This window comes from Nuphar pumila, chromosome 11 (assembly GCF_984573655.1).
Source record: "Nuphar pumila chromosome 11, dmNupPumi1.hap1.1, whole genome shotgun sequence".
In the NCBI taxonomy this organism is placed as follows: domain Eukaryota; kingdom Viridiplantae; phylum Streptophyta; class Magnoliopsida; order Nymphaeales; family Nymphaeaceae; genus Nuphar; species Nuphar pumila.
Genome location: NC_143259.1, coordinates 93,019,666 through 93,040,961, shown reverse-complemented (window position 1 = coordinate 93,040,961; position 21,296 = coordinate 93,019,666).

The window sequence follows — 21,296 nt, the reverse complement described above, 5'->3', positions numbered from 1 at the left end:
GGCGATCACGATTTGCACAAGCATTGACAGTGCACTTTAACGTGACTTTCTATAAGTGTATAAATTTGTTTTAATTAGTGTAGCACACAAATGTCACTGAACAAATAGTTGTAATGATCGGCCTTGGTAAATTAAAATTGAACAATCGTTTATAAGGCTTAAACAATTTGCACAAATATTCATAAACGGCGATCATGATTTACACAAGCATTAACAGTTGTCTTTAACACGAATTTCTATAAGTGTATAAATCTATTTTAATCAGTGTAGCACACAAATATCATGGAACAAATAGTTGCAATGATCGGCCTTTGTAAATTAAAATCAAACAAGCATTTATATAAGGCTTAAACGATTTGCACAAACATTCATAAACAATGATCACGAGTTGCACAAGCATTGACAGTGCACTTGTACCACGATTTTTACTCATGCATAGAGCGATTTTTATCCAGTTGTGCCTGACATAGACGTCATTATGTAAATCATTATACCATTATGTTTTACACAATGAAGTCTGTCTTTAAGACAATGAACTTTGTCTAAGTGAACCATAAGTACCATCATGATTTACACAATGACGTATGAAGGCTACGTGCTATTGCAATTTGCTTTTACGGGCAATGTCTATGTCAACAAAATTTCCTAATCGCTTTTACGAGCGATTGGGGTTGAGGGTTTAAGGATTTTGGGTTTTACTTCAATGATACAAAATGAGTTAGATTCTTAAATATAAATCGATTTCGTTCACAAATACAAACAAAGATATATTGTTCTTGCCGTAACTTTGTAACTACAAATTCACATGATTTACATGATTTACAACCAAATTCATATAGAAAAAATATTAGTATTTAGTTACAATATCTATGGGAGGACAATTTCGTCGAACGCATATCTATCTTTTAGAGACTCAAATTTTTATAGAAGAGATCACCAAAATATTTGTATCGTTCATCGTCGTGTCTTTCTATGCTGAGGATACATCCTCTGCAAGCAAATGAGCTCGGTAGTAATGACATCCCACTGCACCATTTTCCTTGGACTGAGGCCGATTCTTAGAGACTCTAGCATTGGTGCGCTCTTGACAATAAGCTTCAAAGGTCCGGAACTATTCCTTTGAAAGAGCCGAGGGGCTGCATGATAGATCGCTCACCCTATGTATTTGTTATAAAGTATATCGAAGATTAAGCAGATATTTTTTCAATTGTGAAGCATGGTTTGCGAACAATGTAGGGTCCACAGTAGGAATAGATCAAATAGATGGACATCTGCATCACCCCCTGTCTATCAAGTACAGGTTGAAGGAACACAGAAGAACAAAGAAGAAAGAAAAATACAAGGAAGAACAAGAAAAAAGAGAGTAAAGAAGAAGGCGGAGGAGAAAAAAGAAGAAGAAGAAGAAGTTGTGTTGTCGCAGAAAAGAAAGAGGAAGAGAGGTTAAATAGATTAGGGTTTAAGACCTGGACAACGGGTCGGGTAGGGTTGGGTTGGGTAGGGTTTTATATATAGATCTATATTAGGGTTTTACATTTTGCAGGGTTTTGTGCACGTGTACAGGCATCGACACAATGTGTAGTCTTGGTAAAGTATAAATCCAATTAACAGTTGCAAAACGTTATGAGTAAATCGCAATATTACATATCTATATCATTCACATAGACAAACAAAGACATGTCTATTTTTTTTATACAATTAGACGTCTCGTTAATTACCTACTGGTGATGATATTTGTTTTGTTAATGATGATAGTCATATGTTTTATCTAAGCCAAACCATTGTGGTCAGGTAAAAAAGATTAGGTTTTTTGGTAAATGATTGTGGTTGTAAATGACATCGATTTGTAGTTTTAAAGTTATTGATTGTAAAGTTATCGATTATAAATGACATTGGTTGTAAACCATTCCCGTTAATTAGCCAGGGCTGGGAAATTGTTTTGTATTTATGAAGTTACTGCGACAACGATATGTCTTTGTTAGTCTTTGTGAACAAAATTGATTTGCATCATTGAATTATTCGTGATTTGTTCTTTACTAAGTTTGTACATCGTGTGGCTTTGTTTGTGAACGAATTATTCTTAGACAATACCGGATGTTGTAGAGGCCCTCCTATATAATATGGACGATACAGTTTATATATAACGATTTATATATGTGAAGGCTAGATGAGAAAACGATTTTCACTAATTATATAAACACTGAGTTCACATACAATTCCCAATTTTCATACCTGATTTTCATGATTTTCACTAACTATGATTTATACATGTGAATGATACATATTACAAGGATTTATACGTGTGAAAGATACATTATTAAATAGAGTTCTATTTTTAATACATGTGAAAGATATAATTCTATTTTTGTGGCACATGATTCATAAAAATGGCTTCATCCAAAAATTCTTTCTTAATAAGACCATCCAGTGTATAAGCATATTCACCTCCTATTTTGTTAAACTATTAACAAATCCGACAATGTGAAAATTGGGTCATGCAAAGAGGCATGACAACTAACTTTATGGTAGGACTTAAACAGAATTCATACGTGATTCTTGTGTTCCATAACTCGCTTTTGAATTGATCTGAGCCTATCATGAAACAAAACAATATAAGACACTACATTAAGTTTCACAAGAAATGCAAACATCCTCCCAACATTGATTACATACCAAAAGATTTGTAAAATTGAAGCTATCATTCTGAAAAAACTGGTTGGGAGGATTGAAGGTTACAACATTGGAAATTACGTCTGTAGAGTATTGCTGCATGTTGGAAATTGCATTCGTAGGGTATTGCTGCATGTTGGAAATTACAAAAGTTAGATATTGCTTCACGTAATACAATTTACATGGGAAGCAATATAATGTCTTACATACTTATTCATGTGAAGGGCTTGGTTGCTTTTGCTTAGAGGTTGGTTATTTCTTAGACCTTTTCTTGCGAACCAATTTTAGTCCACTCTTTGTTCTCTGATGATTGCGATCAAAGGTAGGTTTTCTTTTAATACCCTTCGTTAGGTGAATTTTTCTATCATAATCTACAGTGTTCACTTCTGACTTGTTGAAGATGATGTTTACGCTTCAGCGCAACTTCTCAGAAGTGTCAAGGGAAGCATGATTTTTACCTCTGTTGTTCACTGCCATTTTCTTCGACTGGTCTTCATGAGCTGCAACAGACTGATGGTGAATTAACTGCACATTTTCAAGTAACTTCTTTGACGCTTTTCTCATGCATACACAGGCTTCTTCACTTTTCGAAGTCAAATCTGCAACATACATAAATGACCTACACAGATTTTGGTAACGGGAGAAAGTGTGGCACTTTTCATCAACACCAGATTGACTGACATTATCTGTATCCAACAGTTCAATCTTTGCTTGTCTCCTCCATCTTCGCATTAAATATAACTCAGGTATTTCTCGTATCTTCTCTTCATTAAGTGCCTTTAATGCATAACGACATAAAATACCTTTGAATTCATACTTTTTGCATGTGCATTTAACTGTTACATTGTCAACATTGTACGTGACATGCGCTTCTTGCCTTTTTGGATGCTCTTTTCCCTCCCATACAATATGGTATTTGTGCATATTCTCGGTTTGCATGTGTTCTTCTATGTTGCAATTTATGACTTGTATAACCTCTTTCTTAATTTATTCAAATACAGTTAGTGTATACAGATTTGCAGGTTGCATCAATATTTTCATGCCCAAAGTTATAAGGTGTGTATTGAAGCATTTCACATCTTATTCTTGCTCATTCTGTCTAAAACCGTCTACAAATAATTCATATTGTTCCATGAAGCGAAACATTGTTAAACATGAATATAGAATTTTCTTCATTTTGGCATGCATAGATTTTGCTCTTTATGTGCTTATCATACCTGCACAAAAGTATTGTCTTCCATATGTCAATGCCCACTTCTCTTTTTCTGCATATAAATTTTGTAACCACAGACAGTCTTCAAGGTCGTATATCTGAATCATTTCCTCTCAATCAGACATAAAGGTGATCTCGTCTACGCTCTCAAGTATACACCTAGTAAACTTTTTGTCAAACCCTGTCTTCTAATTAAATGTGTCATATGTTCTTTGTTGTATTTTGAAAGATATGCCACAAACATAGGCAATGATGTGCATCTAGCCACACATGAGACACTTCAGCTGCAATTGCGTGATAACCATCTGTAAGTACAACTTCAGATTGCTTCCTATTCATTGCCTATATAAATACTTTGAACAACCACTCAAAGCTTTCCTTGGTCTAGTCGTACAAAAAAGCGTCGCCTAATATACAACTCTGTGAGTGATGGTTTACTCCAACAAACTGCGCAAATGGCCACTGTTCAGTATTAATCTTCATAAGCATATTAAAAATAAGCACATCATTGAAGCATTCATAATCTACTCTTGACTTTGAATCTGCCCAAAACATATTCACAACATATCCATCTTCATCCAATTGCATTGCACTAAATAAACTAGGGTCAATGCTTGATTTCTTTTGTAAGTAATCAACCAAAGAACATATTTCTTCATTCTTCATGTTATCTGTCCTCTTCCTTCTCAAGTGGTTTCTTAGATCCATAGGTGTGAATGGCACATTCTCGCGACCACCATCTATGTGCGTGAACAAATTGTATGTCTTCCTTGGTGCAATGCCGGCGCTATCAGCTATTTCAGCAATTGCAACATACGCTTCAGTTACTTTACGATGTGACCTTAACATAGAAGTCATAAATGAAGCAGATAATCATGGTTATGATCACTGATTAAAGTACGAACTACATATTTCCCATTCAAAAGTCTTCTTAACACCATTCTCGTTGGACATCCATATCTTGATTCTGGCATGCTTCTTGTTGGATTTCCACTTGACTTCTTCCAACCTTTCTTAGAACAAACATATGTCTTTCTCACCACGACACCCTGTGCATTTTTTGACCAAGAATACCTTCTAACACTAAAGCCAAATTTTAAGGCATAATCATTGTAGCATCCCCATTATTAAACTGCATCCCTTCTACGGGAACAAAGTCAGGTGTACTATCATGTACATTCCCAGTGTCTGCACCTTTATCAAGTGTACTGTCATGATCGTTTACCTCATTATCAAATTGCATTTCTTCTGCTGGAACATTCAAGTCAAGAGTGAATTCAATGTCTGCACCCTTGTTATCATGTGCATCATTAGTGCACATGTTCACTTCTTCAGGTGCGTCATTAGTACAGATATTCACTTCTCCATATCTTTCAAATGATTGAGATAGATCATCTTCATTACAGCCAGATGATAAGCTCACCACTGTTATAAACAAGATATCAATTTACGTTAGCAAGCATATACGTTTACTATGATTTATTCAAGATGCATATAACAACGGATATCGATAAGGTTAAGCAAGTCAAATAAATGATTGAATGAATCACAGTATAAAAGCAACGGCGATTTGTTATTTGATTATACTATGCATCGAGTTGTTACTTACCATGCCAATAAAAAAAATGATTTATCGTATATGTGTGTTGACGATAGCGATTTAATTATATCTATGATATTGTGAAGCGATTTCAATAGAAATCGCTAAATGAGCAGTGATTTGAATAGGAAAATTGCCACTGCAAGCACGTAACAATGTATTTCTGCACGCACATGTTTTAAAAGTTTTTCTACAAATATCTTACAAATCAATACTAGAAAACACATAATATCTTATAAATTGATATACATATCACATAATATATTACAAATTGATACGACAATTCAGCATAATAGCTTACAAATCGATACTACAAAATACATAATATCTTACAAATCGATATACATATCGCAAAATATATTATAAATCGATACAAAAATTTAGCATAATAGCTTACAAATCGATATTAACAAACAAAACAATATCTCACAAATCGGTAGTTTGTTACTACAACCGCGATTTGCGATACATTGCATATACTGAGTAAATAAAGGATACCAGATGGGGTAGAGGCCCTTCCTCGCATCTGTAAACAAGCATTCTTATCAACAGGTCCCAGCGTCTTACATATATCGTTAGGTTTCCAATCATCGAAAGGACAAGATCCATCTGTAATAGCAAAACAATGCTTTAATGGCACTCACGACGACATACGTTCTTCAACAATATCATGATGACATGGAAAGGTACTCATGATGCCTTAATGGCACTTGTTGAAATCTTTGTGTGTCATTGCTTTCTTCCATAATGCCTAATGACAATGAAAAAGAAGAGAAGACTGTAAAAAAAAGATGGCCGACAAATGCCCTATTATGCCCACCAATGAGCGAACCAGTCGATCGTGAACCTGAGAATGTTTTATAACACAAGGCAGGAACGAGAAGGCAGCAATGTGTTGTAACACAAGCTAAAAACCAAGGCGGGAACCTCGACTCGAGACGACGGCAAAGGCTGCTACTCCAGTGGCAAAGTTTGCATCGTCAAAGGGAGCTTCTGTTACAGCAGATGGTGCAAAAGTTTACTACTTAAGGCAAAAACGGAACATTTGGACTTTGAAGAGTTAACATCATCCTCGACTTTCTGGATGGAGGACATTTTTGTCCTTTTCTCGAACCATCATTTTCTTTTTTTTTAATGGAGGATATTTTTGTTATTTTCTCGAACCGTCGTTTCATGGCAAGAATAGCAGGAAAGGGTACTTAAGTCTTTGCAACCGCACTGGACTCCGATGCTAAGTGATGCCGATACACACGGGGATATAAGACCCACGAGCTTATATACGTGGCGCTCATTGGGACCCCCAAACACGCACCATCGCTAATGGTCGTCTTCAGGGGAGAACACATACCACCCTCCCAAACACAGCTACATGGTTAGATTTGTAAAACAAGTGTTGAAAATGACTAGTACATAGAATTTCAATATATTAGTGGCCCTATATATGTGTGTGTGCCACTGGAACATGAGAATTAGAACATGAACTACGCATTTCTGTTTTTTTTTTTTTTTGCAAATCCAACCCTACAAATGTTTTCAACATGGTCCATTTGCTAGGAAACGATTGTTGGATCATGTTTTTTTTTAATAAAACGTGATTTTTGAAATATTTACAAAAATTTTGAGCCATTGATTTTTCAAGCCTCTGAAAATGTTGCATATTCATTGCAATTGGATGATTCAATAGCTGGCCAATTCAAAATGAAGCATGTAGATCACGAAAAAAACATTAAAAAGACTCGGTCTACACAATAGTTTCTATATTTCAAGTTTTCACGTTCTAGTGGAAGAAACATTTGATAATGGCACCATATGATCATCGCAAAAAATTTTCTCTCTTGATATTTTCTCTCTCTTCCTTCTCTTTTCCTTTCCAACCTTTATTTCCTTCTTTTTGAAGGGAGAAAATAAAAGACAGAAAGAAAAAGAGAAGAGAAAAGAAAAAGAAAAGAAGAGAAAGAGGAACTCTTTTGCGGGGTTTCACTTGACCTTAGTTTTGAAAAGATTTAAAAGATTACTCGCCTCCATTTTTGAAATATTCGCGAGAAAATTGGGAGACGGGGCTCGCTCGTTGGTACGAGGTTCGACCATTCCAGGCGCCTTTATCATAGGTAATCAAACCAAGGATTGAATTTATGCCTTTTGCTTTGCCTTAATATTACCTAAGAATTTATTCTAAGTCTATAAAAAAATGCACAAAGAATCATGATTGTGTAAATGCAAGGATGTATGCTCTTTTGAAAAAAAATAATTTTGGAAATTTCCAAGCTTTTCTGAGATGAATTTGATAATAGAATGAAGAAATGGTTGAATCTAACTTAAAATTTGAGATAGATCAAAATAGATATTTGAAGTTCTAAGTCTTTGAAACAATCAGAGTTGGGAAAATAAATATGGACTTTGAGAAGGAATGATTTAAAGCTGAGATAAGAGGAAAATGATTGAATTTCCAAAGTCAGGAATGGGCTTTGAACTTGAATTGTGAACCCAGAGAAGGGATAAAATCTGAGATGGAATTGGATTTCAGATTTAAAATTTGAAATGTGGATTTGAGAGATGGGAATTTAAAATATAGAAATGGATTTAAGAAGTCTAGATGAGATCTGAAAATGAAAATTGGATTTGAAATCAAGATAGATTTGGGTTCAAGATCTAGAATTGGGAATGGAATTGGATTTGAAACCTAGGATCTAAGATGGAATTTGAATTCTGGATCCTAAATGGGATTGGATCCGAAGTCTAAGATCCAAGATAGAATTAGATTCTAGAGCCTTAAATGGAATTGGATCCGAAGCCTGAGAAAAAAAATGAACTTGAATTCTAAGATCCTAAATAGAATTGGATCTGAAATCTGGGATCTAAGATGAAGTAGAACTCTGGATCCTAAATATATTTGGATTCAAGATCTGAAATCCATGATTGAATTTGGATCTGAAGTCTGAGATCCAAGATTGGATTGGATCCAGAATCTGGATCCTAAAATGTATTTTGGATCTGAAGTCTGAGATCCAAGATAGAATTTGAATCTGAATCCTAAATGGGTTTTGGATCTAACTTTGTATTTGGATTCTGAAAGTCCACATGGGACTTTTGCAGATGGATCTGGATTTTTAGAAAACCCCGATTGAATTTAAAATTTTAAGAAGGGTCAAGTATTTGAGATTCAGAATCGATCTCAAACTTTGATTTTGAATTTGAAAATGAGAAAAATAAACTTGATTTTGAAACAGAAGATGACTTCAAAGTTAAATTGAACTTTGAAGTTTGGATTTTGAATTGGAATTTGAATACAAAATGATTTTGAAATTTCAAAGTCAAATTAGACTTTTGAAATTGAATTTTTGAATTTTGAAATGAGATAGAATTGAATTTGAATTTATAGATAAGATTTGATCTGAGAAATGAAGAAAAAGAATCACTTGGAATTTTAAAAGGGGAATTTTGAAAATATGATACAATTCTATTTTAAATGATGAATGAATTTAAATAATTTTGAAATTGGATCTTGAAAAAACATATTTCATTCTTTTAAATGAATTAAGATAAGATTGAAAATATAATACATCCTTGACTATGGTCATTGAATGTATTATATAATAATCATATTAAAATTCAGATGAAGAATAAAACACATTTTGGTGCTTTTATAGGGTTTAAAATGAAATTAACTCTCAATATATTCTCGCTATGGCCATTGATATATATCTTGAGTTAATTTTAAGTCAAACTCTGATAAAAGAAGAAAATATTTAAAAATATGATGATTTTTTAGAAAGAAATCAAGTGTGGATCCAATGTTATTCCATAAAAGATGAAAATCCTAAGCATTGTCCACATTTTGACTATGGCCATCAATGTGGGTCATTTGCTTAGGATTAATCATCTCTTATTAGAATGGTGCACGTGCCATTCGTGTGCCCATTTGAGAAAATTTTGAAAAATAAAAAAAATGATATGAAAATAAGCATTTTCTGAAATATATACATGCTCATACATTCTATTCTAAGACTGAAAAACAAAGAATTCTTATTAATATCTAGCTATTACATCTTTGATTTGAAATGGAAATTAAAATTCCTAATCTAAGATAGTATTTTCCATAGATCTCCTACAAAACACTTTAGTTAGTGCAAGGTAAAATTGCAGAATATAAAGAAAATGGAGCAGGCTATGCTAAAGACTAACTTACATGCAATCCTATATCTAGGTTAGTGGTAAGATGTAAATGAATTTGTTAACTACGAGGCTCATGGAAAATTGCATGTATGCATGCCTAAATGCCATACTTGTGTATATATAAAATGCTTAAGTAAGGTGATGATTATGCTAATGAGGAGAAAACTTGCAGAAAATCGCACATGGACTTAGTGAAAGCTAGAGATAACTTAATATTGAAGGTGAATTTGATGTTGCTATGGGTTAAATGTTATACCAAACATGTTGTATTTATGATAGCAGGTGACTGAAGGGATGTAATGTGTAGGATGTGTGATTATGGTGATGACAAGGGATGAAGCCTGCTGATATGGTGCAGTTGTGTATTAGGAAATGTGGCCGGGGCATAGTGATGGAGCTGACCTACTGATGATGAAAATATGCAGGTAAGTAGTGTAGGAAGAACATAGGAAATAGGGTTCAGGGAATGAGGTGGTCACATAGCAAGTTGCTGCTGTGTAGGACAACTTGATGCTGCAAGAGGTGCAGCTGGGATTTATACAGGAAATAAAATGACATGGGATGCGGGCTGTGCACAGAACAGTGGTATGAACAGTATGTTTTGCAGAAGATCTGCATAAAGTGAGATGTACATAGTAGGTATAATGGCCACCGGTAAATTGAGGGTATGTTGGGTGGTGGCAGGTGGTGCATGTGGTAGTGTGTGTGCTATAAATGGGGATGTTGGCAGAGGTGGTTTGTGAGTATTTATGACGAAATGTCATGGGTACATGAGGTCACAGCAGTGCTTTGCACTGCTGCGAGTGACAGGAGAAACACAACAGTGTTTCACATTAATATAGGTTCAAATGAACCACAGTTGTGCTTTGCATTGCTGTGAGTATAGGTAGAAACTAGAGAGTGCAGCGGCTGACACCGGATGTGCTGTTGGAAATGCATAAGGTTGGCGCGCAGTGGGGCTAGAGTAATGAGCTGGGTAATAAGGTGATGACAGGTCTATCCTGCCTTGATATGGTATATCAACAAATGTATAGGTGTTGAAAAATATAGATTGTGGTAATGAAATGGGAATTGAATCAATAAATTTAAATACATTAAAACATGAACAAAACACAAATTGCTATAATAAAGGAGCTAATGCACATGGTAGAAGCGAATTAGAGTATGCCAAAATGTTAAAATAAACAGTGTAATAGTGGTTGTATTGTGAAACAGGAAGATGGATGAACAATAAATGGGTTATGCGGTGAACATGATGTAAAGCAATGATAAAATGTGGAAATGAATGGAATATGATAGTGGAGTGGGTGCAGATGGTTGTAAGCAAATGAAACCACAACAGGAGATGCGTGTGCGATGCACAGGGAGTGAGAAAGGTGTATAGGTGGCAGGTGAGTGGAGTGTTACTTCTGCTTTTATTGTAGAACCAAGAGATTTAGTTGAATTATCTTGACTGATTTTCTTAAGCACAACTCTTCCAGAGACATATTTTGCCAACTAAAACCCCCTTTAGGACCTTGTATCTGGGACACATAGATCTGCTTGGATACACCAACAGACATCCATGGCAGCTCCAAGCCACCATATGATTTCTCCACTATTGAGAGCAGGAAACTTCTTCTTACAAGGGCTACAAACAAAACCAATTGAGTTTTCTAACGTTTCTGGTATTTCAAGAAATATCTACACAGCTGTATCAACTTTTTCAGCAAGCTGAAATGATTTGAAAGCCTGGTGCGATAGCCTAAAAGCGAAAACTCCTTAGTGCAGCATTTCATTGATGATTGTCTATCACCTGCGTGCCACATTAGAGACTGTCAGTTATGGAGTCAATTGGCATATTGGAACTTTCGCTTATTTGATTGGCAGGAATATATTAGCCACAGAAAATGCAAAGGGATTCCTTACTTCTGGATTAACACTAGAGTTTTCCCTAAGTTCCTGTTAGAGTGGAGAGGAAGTAGAAGATGTCCTTAAACCATGTTCAGTTACAATAATCAAGTTCAGGTGACATGCTCAAAGTTGGAGAGAGGTAAATCTTTAGTAAACTCTTGTAGTATGCTTTCCCTTGGAAATGCTAAAAGGGTATGAATGAAAGCAATGATTTACCAAGAGAATCCCTACCTCTTGGGGATCCAACGCTAAAAAAATATTTCTCCATTCCTTCATTTACTCTTGAATGGAGCTGCGACAAAGCCTGGAGCCATTTTGTATTTTGTGGACCCATTTTGATCAAAAGGTGCCTACTGTTGAGGGTTTACCACCATGCCAGCTGATTGACTGGGTGGTTGTTTGCCTAGGCATCCCTATGAATAAGCAGACTAAACATAAAAAAAGAAATTCTTGGTACAGGGGAGTTGTTATGACTACTGATGCAGGGATCATAAAAATGCAATAAATTGAAAGTGTTATGGATGAGAATGGAGGAACTGTTTACAGGATACGGATGATCTCAACCCCAAGTGATATGATAACAACCAGTTAAAGAAACTATTATAAAGAACTTAAATGCACATCAACCCCAGCTTAAAAGATACATACAGTTATATCGATGTAAGAATAAACAGAAAGCAAAGTCAGTTGTATAATGCAACAAATATATGTAACGTAATGAATAAATGACTCAAGTAAATTCGAACTCACCTCTGCAATTCTCTGAGTGATTAATCCATAACAAACTCTATTGACGTCGCCTCCACTCTGTGAATTATCAGATCATAACGTTATTTGTGTGATAAATCAAAAAAAAAAACTGGTTACTGATTCTCATAGCAAGTAAATGTAACGCTGAGATGAACAGGGCGCAGTTACTATGATACAGGGAAATGTAATCCCCACAGAAATTCATCGAAACACTTTGAAGGCATGTATGCATCATAGGGTGTTGCGCCAGCAACTGGTCCTCTGGAATCGATGAGACATCATCCATCTTCTGTATCTTTGGCTCATCTGGTGACGATGATGGTAGAGGCATCTCTTGATGAAGAGGAGGAGGAGGAATCGCAGGCATTGAGGGCAGTGAGACAGGCATTGATGTATACACGTCACTTACAGGCTTTGGATTGAGTTATTTACGCACAAGGGCTGCATTAGGGGGGGGGGTAATGTACACTACAAACTCTAGAGTCTCTCTTGACAAAGGAATAGTTCATCAGAGGTTTAAACTGGAAATCGGCAAGGGGATGAAAGAAATAACACTAAAATAGAACTGATAACTTCATATATATGAAGAAGAAAAAAAAGAAAAAAATTTGTAGGAATATACTTATTCCTGTTGATATCGCATTGAGGTAGGTTGAACTGCTATAAGCAGATCAGTACTACCGCAGATGCTTTAATGGAGCAAAACCAGGAAAATCCAGAAATCAAGGACAAAGGGAAGGGGTTTTTACCTGAACGGAGCCATGAAGGAGAGGAGTCCTTTCTCGGAATGTCGGATGAATTCAACTCCGGTTGTTCGAGATTCTTGCAGGGGTAGCCCACCTCCTTCTGTTGTAGAGATTTTCGATCGATTGCTTTCAGTTGATGCAGAGGAGAATCGGAGGGAAAGGTAAAACGAAGAAGAGGGGAAGAAGAAGGAGGGAAAGAGCGTGAAGAATGCACATGGAGGGATAGAAGATGGATGACGATTGGGAGCCCTGCGTGCTCTTTTTGAAGAGGAAAAGGGGAACGTTCGGGAGGGTAGTCGGTTGGAGATGAGCGGAGGAGGAGGAGGGTTTCGGTGGGTTTGTTGGAGATGGGCGGCGACGGAGAGAGGCGATGGGAAAAAGGGTTTCAAGAGCCGAGAAGGGGAGAGAGGCAATGGGGAAAAGGGTTTCAAGAGCCGAGAAGGGGAGAGAGGGAGGGTTTCGAGAGAGACATCCTCATGACTTTAGGGTTTTCTTTTTTCCTTTTTCAACACCCCCCTTCAATTTTATCGATTTTTCCAAAACGCGCCTTTTCAAAAAATGGATTTTATCAAAAGAATGATTTTTCAAAAAGGTGGGTTTTTTTTCTTTTCTTGAGATTTTGATTTTTCGCTTTTTTTCTTTGAATTTTTTTATTTTTTTGTATTTCTTGAAAACAAAACTCTAAAAGCTTATGGGATTTCTAGACCAGTTATAAAATTTTACAAATATTTACCAAAGAAGGCTTTACTAAGGATTTGAGTTTATTTTTGAAGAATTTCTTCAGAAAATGGGTTAGGAAAAGTGAGTTTGGATCCCATCGAATCCGAGAAATGAATAAAATTTTTTGTTAAAAATTGAACTGATTATTCGGAGAAGGTGAGTCGGGGGCAAAAAGGGAATGTTGGAGTTTTATAAAATTTGGGGTGTTCATAAAGGCCCCTCGTTGTTGCTAAGCCGGTTGTAAGCCGAGCTTAGCGGCAAAGAATACACGCCAAATTTTCTTTAAAAATGCCCCAGTCAGAATGTCTGAACTGGGTGTGGAAGAATTTGTTTTGCAAAGCTTTATCTCTCGGGTTTTGTACTTTATCCTGAAAGGTTTTGGCAAGAACGAAACCCTCGAGAATGAAGGTAATAATAAAAATGAGGAAATCATGATGGGACTTTGGGACGAATATCCCGAAATGGTAATAGGAGAGATTTTTGAAAGAAGCCTCAAGGTTGAGACGAAGATAAGAAGAAATTTTTTTGAAAAGACTCAGGTTTAGCCTTTAACCTGGATGGGGCATTTTTTGAAAAATACCTCGTGAGACGAGATTCAGGTATAATATTTATTTGAAAAGGATATACAAAGCATGGATTCCTTGATGGGGAAGACCATGATGGGACTGAGAGAAATAACCTCACCGGAATGAGGCAACTCTCTTTGAAAAATATGAACAACGCTAGGTTTCATCAAAAATAGATATTGAGCATTTATTTCATTTTTGGATAACCAGAAAATTTTGCCAATGAGATGAAATTGCAATTGATTCAAATGCTTGAAAGTGTGCACATACGTGCGAAAGATATTCCCTCTTTTTACTTAGAGTATTTCCTCCAAAATGAAGTTAACTTCCCAGATTCCGGAGTCAGATTCAAATTTTAAAGCTGTTGAGTTTCTTCAAGGAAATTATTCATTTCCTTGATATGAATAGAGAAGAAGTATTCTTAATTTCATAAAAGCGAGTAATGAAAAGACATTGATGAAAGGATTTCGCATAAGAAAAGATGATTTCTGGCAATTTTGGCAATTTGATATCCTGAGGCCCTTTTCCATAATGATCTTTCTGGCACTCTTTTTAGACATTAAGCTTTCTTGGGTTTTCGGGGGAAGTTCATTACATCATCCTTCATTTTGGAGATTTTTTGGCTTTTTCTTTTTCTTCGGAGAAGGGTACGTTGCAAACTCCTTCATCTTAGAGATGCTCCCATCCTTCTTTTTCTCAGGGATTATATTGGCTCATTGGTTAAAAATCTTGATGATAGCAGCAATCAAATATCTTTTAGGGTTTGTCGGGAGGCTCAGCGTAGTCGCCTTCATCTCAGCGTCGATCTGAACGTTCTCTGGAAGGATCCGTCACAAACTCCTTCATCTCAAAGATGATTCGAATCTTCTTTGGCCCCGGGGGTCGAACTCGCATATTCGTCTTCATCTTGACGACAATTGAGAGATCCCCTTTGCGGATATTTGATTGAAGCTTAAATGAATTGATAAGAAGATATGAATTGAGTGGATTCTTTTTATTGCTCAGGATATTTCCATTGCCTGATTGCCAGAGAATCAACTTAAAATATGCGTCATAGCTATGATCAATATCGATTTGCTTCCGGCTTTTCAACATCATTGAATATTTCTTTCGCTAATCGTACCAAAGATATTTCTTACATCCTCTTGGTTGATCAACAAAGAGAAGATTTGAATCTTACTCTTTTTCGCAAAGAAGCTTCACCCTTTTAAAAAGAATACTAGACGTAATCTGAGGTGATTCTTTTGTGCAATAAAATAGTGGAATCAACACATATTTTAGCAGATTGGTGAGATTTTCGAGAATCCTTGGTGAGATAACCACTCAATATGGATTTTGATAAGACCTAGGGCTGAAATTTTAAATTTTTGGCAAATTTGATAAGTAAAACTGGATTTTACAAGACCAACTTAAAAAAAATGAGGTCAAGTAAGGAATTTGGGTGAAGGACCTAGGTAAAAGAGTTTGGTAGAAGAATTTGCTAAAGGACCAAATGTTGAACTGAAATTTGAGAAGGATTTTGATAAAAGAATTTTGGCAAAAAGATTTTGGTAAAGGATTTTGGTTAAACTGGAATTTTGTAGGATGAATTTGAGAAAAATTGGAAATTTGAAGGATCAGTTTTGAGAAAATTGGAGATTTTGAAAGACTGGTGCAAAACTAGAATTTGAAGGACCAATTCATGAAAATTGGAATTCAAAAGAACCAATGTAAACATTGGAATTTTGAAGGACCAGTGTAAACTAAAATTTTGAAGGACCAATTTATGAAATTGGAATTTTGAAGGACCAATGTAAACATTGGAATTTTGAAGGACCAGCGTAAAACTGGAATTTTGGAGGACCAATTTGAAAAATTGGAATTTGGAAGGACCAATGTAAACATTGGAATTTTGAAGGACCAGTGTAAGCTGGAATTTTGAAGGACCAATTTATGAAATTGGAATTTGGAAGGACCAATATAAACATTGGAATTTTGAAGGACCAGTGTACGACTGGAATTTTGAAGGACCAATTTATGAAATTGGAATTTTGGAAGGACCAATGTAAACATCGGAATTTTGAAGGACCAGTGTAAATTGGAATTTTGAAGGACCAATTTATGAAATTGGAATTTTGGAAGGACCATTGTAAACATTGGAAATTTGAAGGACCAGTGTAAAACTGGAATTTTGAAGGAACAATTTGTGAAAATTGGAATTTTTGGAAGGACCAATGTAAACATTGGAATTTTGAAGGACCAATTGGGATTTTGAGGGACCAATTCATGGAATTGGAATTTGGAAGGACCAATGAAAACATTGGAATTTGATGAAGGACCAATTAGAATTTTGAAGGACCAATTCATGGAATAGGAATTTGGAAGGACCAATGAAAACATTGGAATTTGATGAAGGAGATAGGAATCTAAGTTAAAACTCGGATATTAAAAGGAAGATGGAATATATAAAGGGGGGAAACCCTGAGTCGGAACCCGGATTTTCAAGATAAAAGATAAAAGAGAAAATCGATTTGGAAAACTCGAATTTTCGACGCAACGATTGGTTCCAACACAAGCATTGGATTCAAAAAGAAGTCTGAGTCGGAACTCGAAACTTCAAATGAAAAGATAAAAGGAAGACCTGAGTCGGAACCCGAATCTTAACAGGAAAAGATAAAAGAGAACCCGAGTTTTTGGAACTCGAATTTTTAAGGAAAACGATTGGTCTAATGCAAGGATTAGAACCAAAGGAAAGCTCGAGTCGGAACTCGAAACTTCAAAAGAAAAAATGAAAAGAAGACCCGAGTCGGAACTCGAATCTTTAAAAGGAAAAGATAAAAGAAAAACCCGAGTTTTGGAACTCGAATTTTTAAGGAAAACAATTTGTCTAATACGAGGATTAGAACCAAAGGGAAGCTCGAGTCGGAACTCGAAACTTCAAAAAAAAAGATGAAAAGAAGACCCGAGTCGGAACCCGAATCTTTAAAAGGAAAAGATAAAAGAAAACCCCGAGTTTTGGAACTCGAATTTTTAAGGAAAACAATTGGTCTAATGCGAGGATTAGAACCAAAGGGAAGCTCGAGTCGGAACTCGAAACTTCAAAGGAAAAGATAAAAAGAAGACCCGAGTCGGAACCGGAATCTTAAAAGGAAAAGGTAAAAGGAAGACCCGAGTCGGAATCCGAACCTTTTAAAAGGAAAAGATAGAAAGAAGATTTAAGAAAATAAATTATGGAAGATGATTCAGGTTTATCCCATAACCTGAAAGGGGAAAGAAGGAATTTTAAAGAGAATAAACCTGAATTCGGATATTCAAGAAGATGGAATATATAAAGGGGAAAACCCGAGTCGGAACCCGGATCTTCAAGATAAAAGATAAAAGAGAAAATTGAGTTTGAAAACTTGAATTTTTGACGCAACGATTGGTTCCAACACGAGCATTAAATCCAAAAGAAAGTCCAAGTCGGAACTCGGAACCTCAAACGAAAGATATAAAAAGGGAAGGCCCAAGTCGGAACTCCAATCATAAAGGGAAAAGATAAAAGAAAACCCAAGTTTTTGGAACTCGAATTTTTAAGGAAAACGATTGGTCTAATGCGAGGATTAGAACCAAAGGGAAGCTCGAGTCGGAACTCGAAACTTCAAAAAGAAAAGATAAAAGGAAGACCCAAGTCGGAACCCGAATCTTAAAAGGAAAAGATAAAAGAAAACTCGAGTTTTGGAACTCAAATTTTTAAGGAAAACGATTGGTCTAATGAGAGGATTAGAACCAAAGGGAAGCTCGAGTCGGAACTCGAAACTTCAAAAAGATAAGATAAAAGGAAGACCCAAGTCGGAACCTAAATCTTAAAAGGAAAAGATAAAAGAAAACCCGAGTTTTGGAACTCAAATTTTTAAGGAAAACGATTGGTCTAATGTGAGGTTTAGAACCAAAGGGAAGCTCGAGTCGGAACTCGAAACTTCAAAAGAAAAGATAAAAGGAAGACCCGAGTCGGAACCCGAATCTTTAAAAGGAAAAGGTAAAAGAAAACGATTGGTCCAATCAGAACCAAAGGGAAGGCCGAGTCGGAACATGAAACTTCAAAAAAAAAAAAAGATAAAAGAAAGACCCGAGTCGGAACCCAAATCTTTAAAAGGAAAAGATAAAAGAAAACGATTGGTTCAATCAGAACCAAAGGGAAGGCCGAGACGGAACTCGAAACTTCAAAGGAAAAGATAAAAGGAAGACCCGAGTCGGAACCCGAACCTTTTAAAAGGAAAAGATAGAAAGAAGATTTAAGAAAAAAAATTATGGAAGATGATTCAGGTTTATCCCTTAACCTGAAAGGGGAAAAGAATAAAATTGACAAATTCGACAAAATTTAATAAAAGGTTGATAAAGAATTAAAATAGCTCTTTTGAAAAAAAATAATTTTGGAAATTTTCAAGCTTTTCTGAGATGAATTTGATAATAGAATGAAGAAATGGTTGAATCTAACTTAAAACTTGAGATAGATCAAAAAGGATATTTGAAGTTCTAAGTCTTTGAAACAATCAGAGTTGGAAAAATAAATTTGGACTTTGAGAAGGAATGATTTAAAGCTGAGATAAGAGGAAAAGGACTGAATTTCCAAAGTCAGGAATGGGCTTTGAACTTGAATTATGAACCCAGAGAAGAGATGAAATCTGAGATGGAATTGGATTTCAGATTTAAAATTTGAAATGTGGATTTGAGAGATGGGAATTTAAAATATAGAAATGGATTTAAGAAGTCCAGATGAGATCTGAAAATGAAAATTGGATTTGAAATCAAGATAGATTTGGGTTCGAGATCTAGAATTGGGAATGGAATTGGATTTGAAATCTAGGATCTAAGATGGAATTTGAATTATGGATCCTAAATGGGATTGGATCCGAAATCTAAGATCTAAGATAGAATTGGATTCTGGAGCCTTAAATGGAGTTGGATCCGAAGCCTGAGAAAAAAAATGAACTTGAATTCTAAGATCCTAAATAGATTTGGATCTGAAATCTGGGATCTAAGATGAAGTTGAACTCTGGATCCTAAATATAATTGGATTCAAGATCTGGAATCCATGATTGAATTTGAATCTGAAGTCTGAGATCCAAGATGGAATTTGAATCTGAATCCTAAATGGGTTTTGGATCTAACTTTGTATTTGGATTCTGAAAGTCCACATGGGACTTTTGCAGATGGATCTGGATTTTTAGAAAACCCCGATTGAATTTAAAATTTTAAGAAGGGTCAAGTTTTTGAGATTCAGAATCGATCTAAAACTTTGATTTTGATTTTGAAGATGAGAAAAATAAACTTGATTTTGAAATAGAAGATGACTTCAAAGTTAAATTGAACTTTGAAGTTTGGATTTTGAATTGGAATTTGAATACAAAATGATTTTGAAATTTCAAAGTCAAATTGGACTTTTGAAATTGAATTTTTGAATTTTGAAATTTGAAATGAGATAGAATTGAATTTGAATTTATAGATAAGATTTGATCTGAGAAATGAAGAAAAAGAATCACTTGGAATTTTAAAAGGGGAATTTTAAAAATATGATACAATTCTATTTTAAATGATGAATGAATTTAAATAATTTTGAAATTGGATCTTGAAAAATCATATTTCATTCTTTTAAATGAATTAAGATAAGATTGAAAATATAATACATCCTTGACTATGGTCATTGAATGTATTATATAATAATCATATTAAAATTCAGATGAAGAATAAAACACATTTTGGTGCTTTTATAAGGTTTAAAATGAAATTAACTCTCAATATATCCTCGCTATGACCATTGATATATATCTTGAGTTAATTTTAAGTTAAACTCTGATAAAAGAAGAAAATATTTAAAAATATGATGATTTTTTAGAAAGAGATCCAGTGTGGATCCAATGTTATTCCATAAAAGATGAAAATCCTAAGCATTGTCCACATTTTGACTATGGCCATCAATGTGGGTCATTTGCTTAGGATTAATCACCTCTTATTAGAATGGTGCATGTGTCATTCGTGTGCCCATTTGCGAAAATTTTGAAAAAAAAATGATATGAAAATAAACATTTTCTAAAATATATACATGCTCATACATTTTATTCTAAGACTGAAAAACAAAGAATTCTTATTAATATCTAGCTATTACATCTTTGATTTGAAATGGAAATTAAAATTCCTAATCTAAGATAGTATTTTCCATAGATCTCCTACAAAACACTTTAGTTAGTGCAAGGTAAAATTGCAGAATATAAAGAAAATAGAGCAGGCTATGCTGAAGACTAACTTACATGCAATCCTATATCTACGTTAGTGGTAAGATGTAAATGAATCTGTTAACTACGAGGCTCATGGAAAACTGCATGTATGTATGCCTAAATGTCATACCTGTGTATATATAAAATGCTTAAGTAAGGTGCTGATTATGCTAATAAGGAGAAAACTTGCAGAAAATCGCACAAGGGCTTAGTGAAAGCTAGAGATAACTTAATATTGAAGGTGAATTTGATGCTGCTATGGGTTTAATGTTATACCAAACATGTTGTATTTATGGTAGCAGGCGACTGAAGGGATGTAATGTGCAGGATGCGTGATTATGGTGATGACAAGGGATGAAGCATGTTGATATGGTGCAGCTGTGTATTAAGAAATGTGGCAGGAACATAGTGATGGAGCTGACCTACTGATGATGAAAATATGCAGGTAAGTAGTGTAGGAAGAACAAAGGAAATAGGGTTCAGGGAATGAGGTGGTCACATAGCAAGTTGCTGCTATGTAGGACAACTTGATGTTGCAAGAGGTGCATCTCGGATTTATACAGGAAATAAAATGACATGGGATGCGGGCTGTGCACAGGACAGTGGTATGAACAGTATGTTTTGCAGAAGATCTGCATAAAGTGAGATGTACATAGCAGGTGTAATGGCCACCGGTAAATTGAGGGTATGTTGGGTGGTGGCAGGTGGTGCATGTGGTAGTGTGTGTGCTATAAA